An 11,923-nucleotide genomic window follows, 5' to 3' on the forward strand; every position below is an offset into this window, starting at 1 on the left:
CAGAGGATGTCGCAAGTGCATGGGGGCCCTGTCATCCACCTGGGAGACCAGGATGAAGTTCTGTGTTCCTGGCTTGGCGTAGCCCTGGCTGTTCACAGAGTATTTGGGGAGTGAACCAGCAGATGAAAGATCTCTCTCTGTGTCTGTCTCTCCCTTTTTCACTCTCCTTTCACTTTGACTTTCAAATATTCAAATAACTAAATAACCAAATAAAGCTTTATTAAAAAGTGCAATGCAATGTTTTTTCAACTTTTATAATAGTTATATTTTGGAATATTTTATACTTGGTCTTTCTATTCAGAATTATTTGTATTTCATTCTCATGTCCATGTTAAGTGGAGAATATTGAGTGATGTTGATCCAAGTAGGAATAGGTATATTTATTTGGGAATAGTATCTGAAAATTTGGCCAAGTCACTTTTTGTTTTTTCTCTCTCTCACAATCTACCTTAGTCTTTGAAACTGTCCTGTGTTCTGGCATCCTTCAACTCTCCACAGTGCCTGTCTGCTTATTAAGAGACTCTGCCTTTAATTAGCTTCCTGTCCCTTGGTTTGAAACTTGTTACATTTGATAACTCTTTGTTGCTTCTAGAACGTTTGGTACAGGTTTGTGTGGGCTTCCATAACACAAAAGCCAGATGGATTTTTAAAAACAGATAAATTTAGTCTTGAATAGAGAACTGTGAAAAAAAAGGAATCATTTAAAAAAAAAAACACAAAATAAAACAAAACAAAACAAAAAATTCTTGGTGCTGATAAAACCAGTGAGAAATCACAGACTCGCAAATTAGGGGCAAAGCAAAACTTCTTTTCCTTCCTCTCCTCCCCCTTCTACTTTTTAATTTGTTTTGGGCTCAAGAATTGAAAAGTTCTGTTCCCAATTAAAACACAGATCGCATTTGGGTCTGAGGGGGAGTGAGCGGCCTCTTGATATGAGAAGACAGAAGGCTGTGAAGCGGTTGAGAGTCCCTCTGATAACCAATACCACTCTCTCCATGTGCTCATTTGCAGAACGGGGAACATATTTGCCTGTTGCTTTCAGATTCCCTTGGAAGAAAAGCATTAGAAATATAACAACATTAAAATTCTGTTCCCAAGTACTCCCCTTATGTAAGAAATTTATTAGGAAGTCTCAACATGTTGTAGGAATAAAAATGGAACAGTTCAGACTTATCCAACAATCTCTAACCAGGATGTGTTGACCCACCTTTCCTGCTGGGAAGTAACTCCCTCAACAGCAACTGCCAGCTCTCTAGCTTCCTTGTCACTTTTGCTTATGAGAAGAGCTCATTTTGATGAGACTAAGTTGTATTTATTTTGATCCTTAAGTTGCAAATCAGAGTTGAAATGCATGTTCTCTCTCCAAGCGTTGACTCTTCAGTCTGTGGCTCCAGTGGCTGGGAGGTTGGCAGTCTGTTCTTGACGTCTTTCCCTCTTTCCTCCTCTCCATGAACTCTTCTCTTTAGACCTCAGAAGCTTCCTGGATTCTCATGGCATAGCCAGCAGGGAAAGAACAGATGGGCTGGAGTGTGTGGTGGTCAGAAGCTATCCTGGTAGAACTCTCCTTTAGCCTGCTCCTTTCTCAGGTAGGTGTTCCCCATTCATGTGGCAGTTGGAGTGTGTGTGTGTGTGTGTGTGTGTGTAAAGAGGACAGCATTCAGCTTCATCCTGGTCCTCTCTATCACTGGGAACTCACACCCCTATTCCAGAGGACAGTTGCATCTTAGCTTTGATCAGTGAGCCTTTCCCATTGTGTGTTCCAGTCCTATCCTGAACGATTCTATGGCACCCATTCATCTACACCTTCAGTGTTCTTTCTTGCAACTAGGAACTATTGGAGTCCTCTCCTGTGTTTCCTGGTCCAGGTATATTGCATGGTAAGCACAGCCAACTTGAGCTACTGACCTAGGACATCCAGTCTTTCAGAATCTCCGATCTCCAGGGATGGTTATTTGTAGTGGTTAAGATATCACCTAGTATTCCATATCACCTGTATTCCATATCAGAGTGCCTAGGTTTGAGTCCCAACTCCACTCCTGATTCCAGTTCCCTGCTAAGGCATATGCTGAGAAGCAGTAGGTGGTGGCTTAAGTACTTGGATCTCTACCACCAACATGGAAGACCCAGACAAGTTCCATTTTGACTCCTGTGAGCATTTGGGGAGTGAACTAGTGGATGAAAGATCTGTCTTCAAACTAAAGAAAAATAAGGTATATAAAAATGTTTAAAAAGGAAATCTCTGAGTTCTAAGTGAATACTATTCTCTGAACTCAAATATACATCTTCCCAAAGATTTTTCAGAGATGTCTACTAAGTATGGAGCCTTCTTTCCTCTAATCCTTGCAGGCATCGGGGACTGGAAAGGAGAGCATGCCGTAGTTCTTGTTCCTTGGAATGCTCTCTCAATGCCCCGTGTCTCTGGCTGCACCAGACATGTCCTTGAAGGATTCCAGTCAGCATACATCCAGCCAGGCTACTTTCTCAGGGCCACTTGCAGTGTTTATTTATGCTTCATTTGGAAACGGCCTTCCTTGGCTTGGAGGAGGGAGAGGTGCCATCCAAATGACAGAGGAATGAGGGAGAAACGTTCTGCACTAACATGGGCTTCACTCAATGCTGGTTACCCTCGTCTCATCCCTGCCTCAGTTGTAAGGAGACAATTCAGAGATGAAGCTTCTGCTGAGCACTATGGGAAGGTGCTTCTCACCAAGATTCAAGCTCACCTTTGGACACTGGCCATGGTTCCTGCACAACAGGAAACATCTCACTCTCCATCCCCATTACATTGGTGTCATTCTTTGTAATTTATTTTCTTCATTTGACCTCATCAAACTCTTCCTAGTGATCTCCTCCCTATCCTATAGTGACTCACACTGCAGTTGTGAGTAAGCTGGCAGCTTCCCATGCTTATTTGCTGGGTTCTTCACCCTGGCTGGTCACCCAGAGAATGTGCCACACAGGCCACAGGTGGGACAGCATGATAGAAGGATATCCAGTCATAATTTGGATATGGACCTCAGCCATGGGTCCGTGGTTGACCACCTGTGAGCATAATCTCTGTGGTCCTCTAGAAATTTGTTCCTCATTTCTAAAACAAAGCTTTGGACTAGATCAGTGATTTTCAGCTTCTTCTTAGTAGCAGAACCCTTTTTTCCAAATTGACTGTTTAAGCCCAGGTCTTCTTTCATTTTCAGCTCTAGACTTCAAGACAACTATTTCATTCTGACATGAAGTATGGGGGTTCTGTGTAAAATTTGAGAACCACTAAAGTAGAAATCAGGTTGTTCTTCCAACTGTAAGATGTTTCCAAGTGTGATTGGTTCCACAAAAACTGAGCCTGCTATTAAGCAACTTCATATTTACATTTCTGTGATGGTCCAAATGTCATTTGCGTATTGAGTTCTTGAGCAGTGAGGCCATCTCCTTGTGTGTTTTCAAATATTGTGGATACTTTTTAACAGTCAAAAATGGGAGGTGCTTATGTCTGCTGCATATTTTGCAAAGTTAATACTTTGAAAACTGCTGCTCTCGTAGCTCTAGATTAGCATTTCCTCATGAGGTGGACACTAGTCCCTTGAGATGCTTTCTGAAACAAAGAGCTTCATGATTTAAAAAAAAAAAACACCTGTAGAAAAACTGCAGTGTTTTCCTCTCGGAGATTTATTAAGGGCTCAGAAATTTCTATAGCAAAGCAACTTGTTTAACTTTGTTTAACCCAGTGTTTCCCAAACATTTGACCACAGAACCTATTGTTTCCCCATGCACATTTATTAACAACCCATAGAAACACAATTCCTTTAAATACAATTTTCAAATCATTGTCATAGAGTGAGAGCCAATACACTTTTTCTGTAAAGGACTAAATGATAAAAATTTTAGTTTTGTGGATTTCACTCACTCTGTTGTAACTACTTAACTCTGCCCTTGCAGAGAAAGCAGCTATAAATATATCTGAACAAAGGATTGTGGTTGTGTTTATGAAAATAGGTGATAGCATAGATTTGACTTGTGGGCTGTAGTTTGCCTAGCCCTCTCCATTAAACAAGTGAGATTTCTCTTGATGAGAGGTTTAGCCTCAAATAATGGAATAATAGCGTGGTTCTTTCATGAGAAATTGCTAGAATTTTGCTGAATTGTGGAGACTAACCCACTGTGGATACTAGTCTTCCTTGATTATCTTAAGAACTGGGGAAGCTAAGTACCTCATTTTGTGTTTATTATTTATCATTTATTTATCTAGCTATGAAATCTTTGCTTAGCTCATGATTTGCTGTTAACCACCAGCCAATTTCACTGTAATGAAAGACAGACAAAAAATAAGAGGTGGAGAAGCAGAAGCAACCACTCAGTATCAACTCAAATATTGTATCTGAAATGAACCATCCATATTTCTCAATTCACAGAAGGAACATGTAATCAGAGACATTCAGATGATCCTGGTCATTTTCTGAGTGGTTTACCCTGATTAAATACTGTATTAGTTATCTATCGCTGCATAACAAATTATGCTAAACACTTGGTGGATTAAAACAGCAAATGCTTATCATCTCACAGCTACGGTGGGTCAGGAATCTTAGTGGCTTAGCTCAAGTCTTCAAGTGCTCATGGACACTGTGAAGGCTCAAGTGAGGGAGGACCTGCTTCCAAGCTCTATACACAGATAACCTCAAGTCTGGGAAGCAAGAGTTTTTTGACATGTGGGCCTCTCGGTAGGGCTGTTCACAACTTACTAGCTAGCTTCCCTAAGAGGGAAAAACCAGAGAAAGGGGTTGGGGTGGGCAGGCAAGACAGACACCAAAGTTTTCTGCAGACTGATCTTGGAAGTGACATACCATCATTTTTGCTGTATTATTTTTTGTTAAAAACATGTCAGTAGTTTCAACCCACATTCAAGAGAGGGGACAACACAAGGGTGTGAAGAGTAAGAGCTCTGGGCCCTTGAGCATCATCTTAGAGGCTGCTACTGTGTACCCTAAATTCATAAAGGTATTTTTAATACTTCTCTGTGCAATGACATTCAGAGTCCCTGACCTCGCATAGCAGAAGATGCCACTGCCCTAGGGAAAGCTATACATGATGTATTTGTGAGGACTTGAAAGGGAGACAGAAGAAATACAGCAAGCATGTATGCTGTAAGGTGGTGGAAATGGGGAACACGGAGAGAGAGAAAAGAACGACAAGGGCAAGTGATAGAGGATTTCTCTGCAGCCACATGTCCTCATTTGGAAGGGCAGGGCAAGAGAGAGGTGTCAAGAACACCTTTGGTCAGTAGACCCCTTTGAGAACCCCTTCCCATCTCTGTCTGCAGCACAAGCACAGCTCTTCTTTAGTGCTCATTCCTCAGTTCTCCGGGTTCAAACAAACCTTACCTTCTCCACTGTCCCACACATGTTTATCACTCAGGAAATAGTACCTATTATTATTGAAGTTATTGTATGATTTTTTTTTTTTTTTGACAGGCAGAGTGGACAGTGAGAGAGAGAGAGACAGAGAGAAAGGTTTTCCTTTTGCCGTTGGTTCACCCTCCGTTGGCCGCTGCGGCCTGGCCGGCGTACCACGCTGATCCGATGGCAGGAGCCAGGTACTTCTCCTGGTCTCCCATGGGGTGCAGGGCCCAAGCACTTGGGCCATCCTCCACTGCACTCCCGGGCCACAGCAGAGAGCTGGCCTGGAAGAGGGGCAACCGGGACAGAATCTGGTGCCCCAACTGGGACTAGAACCCGGTGTGCCGGTGCCGCAAGGCGGAGGATTAGCCTAGTGAGCCGCGGCGTCGGCCCTGTATGAAGTTTTATTATTTTTATTGTTCAAGTGACCAAAAAGAAAAAGAAGAAAGAAATCAGCCAACCAGCCCTATACTAATTACTGAAGGGATAAAACTATATACCATAGCTCCTGCTTTGAAGATCTTAGATTCCAATTAAGGAAACAAGACAAACATATGGAAACAGTTATGTTAAAATTAAAGATTTAAATAACAGTTCAAGGTAACAATAGAAAGAAAATCATAAGGCGGCACATGATTAATTACCAGCTGAAGTATATAGAATTCACTCCTATTGGAATTCAGGAAGAGACCATCATTGTGAGCGAGGTGACTGGGGAACATATTGTGAAGCAAATGAGAAGGATTTGGAGAGGAGAGGAAAGCAAGGGCGTTCCAGGTGGATGGAATGGCATGAGTAAAAATAAGAAGGCGAGACAGGTGTTTTGGGGGAACAATGAGTTAACCAGTTTGGAGAGTGGGTTTTTGGAGGCGAGTAGTCTGAGACGAGGTAAATGGTAAGTCAGACAGCCATGTGAGAACAGGTTGAGTTTAATTATCTAACCTGTGCTCAGTCCCTGAGGCAGATGGCTTGCCAACCAACTTGCATGAATTACCCTCTATTAGAATTTTTAAAAAGGGGTAAGTTCCAGGTTGATTCACTGAACATCTTGGGCTCACATTCGGTGCGTGTCTTTTAATAGCAAGTGGTGGCAAATGGCAGCGGTACCTGTGCTTTGTCTCCATAGCAGCCAACTCCGAAAAGCCTTGATGGCATCCAGCTGAAAGACACTGAACTGTTGTCACCACCCGCTCTCCCCACCTGAAAATGAAGAGGCAGGAATGAGAAGAAAACACGGCTGTTGCCTCAGGAATCTGTTGGACTAGGGAGATGAGTATCCCAGGCACCGAGAGACCCCTGCCCCCCTAGAGTTGCAAGGAGGAGTTAGCGCATCGAATCCTCAAGCACCCAGGGAGGACACTGAGCCCATTTTCTTCATTCTGTTGACTCAGATCAGCAGAGGAACTGGAACCAGGGAGAAGGGTTATAGAACCTTCAGAGAAGGCTTAAAGAAATCCCTCAGCAGATGTCTTTTTTCCTGTTACTTAATCTCTCTAAAATACTGTCTGCACATCTATTAAATAGGGATAAATGTATTACTGTACCCAGAGTGTTGTTCTGAAAGGTCAATGAGTCCATTAATGTAAAAAGGTTTGCAAAGTGACTTGGAGAGTTCTCAGTAACTGTTAGGACCTGCCATTGTTGCTGCTGTTCTATTCCTCCCAGCCTGTCTATATCCTTGATTACCACAAGGCACAAGAAAAGGAAGTGGATGGTAAGATCATTGCTTTCCCTTGGATTGTGATCATTTTGAAAGGCTTAGAATGACCCAAGGAAGAAGATGAATATACTCGTGGGCAATGTGGATGTAAATTCACTTATGCCTTTGGAGTGACAAGGGGCAACTGTGGTACCCAGAGTGGTTGGCCAGCAAGCAGGAGGCCCAGGCCCTTGAAATGGACCAAGACTTCTTGGAGTAGGGAAGGCATGCAGTGGCCAACAGCACCCCCATTCCACAGAATTGGGCCTCACTTCTGCACTGGACTGGCATCCCAGCCTTGTCGGCAGCCTAAATCACGGACAGGAGAGTACCATGAAGACAATAGGGACATCTTCTTCTAATTATTATTCTTTGGAGTATGGTCATGACTCCTGTTTAATATATTCTGACTGACAACAATGTGCTAAGTGCTCTGTCGACCACAGAATTAAACATGACTGTTGGCTATTTGTGCAAGGGGCTGAAATCTTCATTTTACAGACACAGGAAAGGAAGGCTCTGAAGTCACGAGGGGGAAAGAACAAGATGGCAGCTCCTCCATCTAGGACTTGATGTCCTTACCTCAGGCTCCATCCAGAAGGTCCTAACTGCATTGATGCCAAAGACATTGATTTCTGACACCTCAAGGAAGTCTTTTCAAAATGAGTAGGCACTGAGAAAGTATCTGAAAGAGCTAAAGAATTCATTTGTTTCGGACATCCAGGAGAGTCAGGTAGGCTGCAGGGATAAGGGAGCTTACAAAGTAAGACCACTAACGGCTGGGACTATGGCATTGCCGTTTTGCCAATTAGCCAGTGGCTTAGAAGGTCATTGGTAGACCTGAGGCAGCCTGGGCTTTGGCCAGCATTTTTGGCACCCCAAATTAGCAACAAGTGTCATCAAATAAACGAACTGGGAGGAATTCCAGGGGAACAAAATCATTGCTCTCCAAATAGATGGAGAGAGGATGTAGTAAGGGGTCAGAAGTGGAGAGGACAGGCACAGGAAACCTTTGTGGTGTCATTTCTGTCCCAGAACAGGATACCGGAAGGAGAGAGGTCAAAGCAACGGGAAGTCTAGCAACACAGTACAAAACGTTATCAAGCCTGATTGGATTTTAATTGTCTCATGCTTTAGGGCAAGTACTGTGTGATCACTTAGCCACGGAGTCTCTATTGTGTTATGTTTTCAAAAGTTTATTTTTAATTTAAAGTCAATCAATGAAAGGTTGAACAAACAAAGGTAGAAGTCTGGGGGAGGGAAGTTGAGGAAGAGCGTGTCAATGATCCAAAAAACTACAAAAATGCTGGCTGACTTTTGTGTAGGTCTCTCACAAGCTATATTTTCCACTGGACATCTGGGTTATAATTCAGAACACCAGTTTCTGGCTTTAGGCCCTACTCAGATCTCTGTCTCCAGTCATTACCAAGTCATTTTCCCTACAGAGAGTAATCTGATAAACTCTATCTGCCACTGTGGTGGTCCATACACAGTCATGTACCACAGAGTGACATTTCGGTCAGTGACAGAGCTCATATATGACAACGGTTCCATATGATTACATTATCTAGTGACATCATAGTTGTCTTAGTTGGTATAAGTACACGCTGATGTTTGCATAATAACAAAATTGCCCAAAGACCCATTTCTCAGAACATATCCTTGTGTTTAGTGATATGTCCAAAAAGAGTAGGAACACCTATATCTCCTGGGCTGCCTGCAGTTCCACGCCTCCCTACAATTCCTGATGCTTTGGCTGCTGATTAGCATTATGAAAATAACTCTTCAATTAGGCCACTCTCTTCTAGAGCCTGAAGGAAAATTGGTGGCATTACTCCCTCAAATCCAGTAAGAAATTATGGAATGACATATCCCTTCAGAAAATGAATTTCCCATGGAGAAGTTCAGTCTATATCCACTAAGAGAAGGAGCATATATAATGACACACAGAGTCACATGTTTCCAAATGTGACAGAGTAAGGTGTTGGATGTTATAGTTCATGAATCTGCCTTAGGCTAGGAGAGCTCTCAGCGTCTAAAAGCATTCTCTTAGGGTGAATCAGCATTGGGTCCAAATTCCTCCAAGTAGCTCCCAAATGCAACCAGAAGTCTGTAGCAACCTACATAGGGCCCAGGGTATATTCCTCTATTGGCCTGATATGGATTTTCCTGTCCTCACATTTTTCCATCACTTAAGCACTATATTAAGACTGGGATAACATATTGCTGAGAGCTGGCATGAAGCAAGATGGGAAATGATGGGCTATCTCAAGTAGATGATACTCCTACACCCTCCTACAGGAAAACAGGTCTAGCCACTCATCCCCATACATATAACTTGGTCATTTTCTGAGTATAAGGAGTGTAAGGGTGGCCAGACTACCTGTGGAAAACACAGCCATTGTAGCCCTAACTCTCAGATTGGAGTGATGACAAAGATTTGAAATGGGAAGATATTACGCATTCATTCATACAATAAATACCTCTTGGGTACACATGTGGGCAAGGCACTCTGCTAGATGCTGGGGAAACAAGAGTAAACAAGGCAGACATTTCTCAGCCCCCATTCATAAAATGCAACAAGTCAATAGAACAAGTTCAGATTGTGATGACTGCTTTGTAGATAATCAGTGAGGACTAAGATAGAGGGAAGGGATCCTTTGATCGATGGTTGAGACTCTTTGAGAAGGTCATATTGAACCTGCAAAGGATGAGGAAATTGGAGGGAGGGACTACCACAAGAGAGCGAACAATACTCACATGGCCTTGAGGTGCAAAAGTGCTTGTGTCCCTGGAGTGAGTGAATGAAACCCCTTGGGACTGTAAAGTTGTGGCCCAGGGGAAGACAAGGTAAGACTGGAGAGAACCAGGTGTCGAATAGAACATGATCCTGAAAGTCAGAATGGGAAGTTAGGGTTTTATTCTGAACGTGGTGGAAAACTCTTGAAGACTTGTGATAAATGCTGATTAAATGAATAGAGGGAATGACACGAGACAATTAATGGCTCTTCATTTGTGCTTCTTTCTTGAGAATGGCTCATACAGGTAAGAAGAGAAGCAGAGATGAGCTGGGAGCTGTTATAGAAATACAGGTGAGGGGGATGTGGCCTGGACCATCTCTTGGCAGAGGCAGTGGAGAGAAGAGACAGAACTGATTTAAATCAATCAGGGGTTTCATCCAAATATGGCCAGTTTTATTACCATCTCTTCATGATAATTTCTTCATGTTAATATCTCTTTAGATAATTTGTACATGAAGCTACATGGAAAAAATAAGGGCGAAAAACAATTTAGGAGTAAAGTGTTAATGTGAAAATAATAAAGCTCTCCATCAGTAGATTTTAAAATATTTTCTCAAAATCCACCAAATTTTTTTAAATTTCTATGTCAGGAACAACTTCTGTGGACTGAAATGACCAGTATTTGTCTTTGAAGAGGTTCCCCTGGAGTCAAAATGACCAATGGACTATGCAGGAAACAATGGTCTAAGTCAAACAAATGTGCAGAAAATCTCAGAACCATGATGTGAGTATCTTCCCCAAAATGCTTCTAGTGTTGCCTACAAATTGATGTACAAAAGATGCTATCTGAAATGATAGTTTGAAAGACTCATTATTTTGAAAATTCTGCCAAGATTTAAATGGTACTTTTTGTAAAAGTACAAAGAACATTTGATCTATAATCATGAAATTTTCAAGCTCACGCATCCTGATGAAGACAAAGACTTTGTATCGACATCTACTAGAACAATTTGACCTTGGATCCTGTGCCACTGCCTTTCCCAGTCTCATCCTCTGGTGGGGTTTGTTTCCCCTAGTTTCATTAAGAAGATATCAGATTATTATTATTATGCTGTCTCAGGTCCTTCGTTGCTAACATTACTGGTGATTTTAAAGACTTTCAGAGGCATCCATCATGATTTGTGCTTTTCCTGTAGAGAGAAGATATCTTTGATTAAAGCTTAAAATCCTTGATAATGTGGAACACTACACTTTTAAAAATTAGAAATTTGAAGGCCAGAGGGTTTCTACAATCTGAAGTACTTTTGAGCTGTTCTTTCTAAGTTAATCTAAGTTTATGTAAGTTAAAGCTCCAAGGTAATATTCCAGTTTCATGGCTTCATGTTTTTTTGTGTTCACTCACATTGGTACTATCATGGAAAATGACTAATGACTCATTTTTTTCAGTTATTCCACAAAATTTTCCGTTCTGAATTGTGCATCAGAATACTTCTTAGCAACCAGGTGACTTCTTCTCTTCCCTCCCCTCATGAATCAATAATTCTCACATCTTTATCCTTATTGGCTATAGTTTTCATTTCAGATTACCTCATAGTCAGTTACCTAATCTGATCTAATTTATTGAGGCAACAATATAGTAGAGAACCATGACCAAAGAATGGATAAGAAATCTCAGACAATCTTGCTTTCACATATTTTGGTAAGAAATCCCTAGAAGCGATTGTGGTTATGATAGATATTCCAAGGCTTGGCCCATGCTATGTATGATCTAAGAATTGTTTATCACTGAAGTGGCCAAAGCACTTATTGTGAACGACTGCTGATATTTCATTGGTGTGTAACCTAAAAAATAGTAGTACCATGTAGCTCCAGGAACTGAAAGGATCATGAAGTGATCACTTAGAAAATAAAATTAGAGATTTATATAAGTATCTTTTGAACAATTTTAGGCAAAGTAGGCTTGAAATAAGTTCTGCTAATTAAGTGAAGAGACAGCTAAATAGTAATTAATGGCAAGAGTTTTGGTTTAGGATCAGAAATCAGAGGCAGTTCTGGTGGAGATTTTCCATGTGATCTTGGGGGAAATCCTTTAACTTTAT

The 11,923-nt window shown here is 41.7% G+C and overlaps 1 long non-coding RNA gene across 1 annotated transcript; it reads left to right on the top strand.

Moving 5' to 3' along the window:
- Window positions 1-1,341: 1,341 nt before the first annotated feature.
- Window positions 1,342-11,162, top strand: LOC149123710 (uncharacterized). The gene is made up of 3 exons (XR_016215114.1): window positions 1,342-1,586; window positions 10,475-10,608; window positions 11,021-11,162. It is a non-coding gene; the product is annotated as an uncharacterized LOC149123710 (long non-coding RNA).
- Window positions 11,163-11,923: the final 761 nt, after the last annotated feature.

This window comes from Oryctolagus cuniculus, chromosome 10, assembly GCF_051225735.1.
Source record: "Oryctolagus cuniculus isolate XC-2025 breed Fujian yellow rabbit chromosome 10, ASM5122573v1, whole genome shotgun sequence".
In the NCBI taxonomy this organism is placed as follows: domain Eukaryota; kingdom Metazoa; phylum Chordata; class Mammalia; order Lagomorpha; family Leporidae; genus Oryctolagus; species Oryctolagus cuniculus.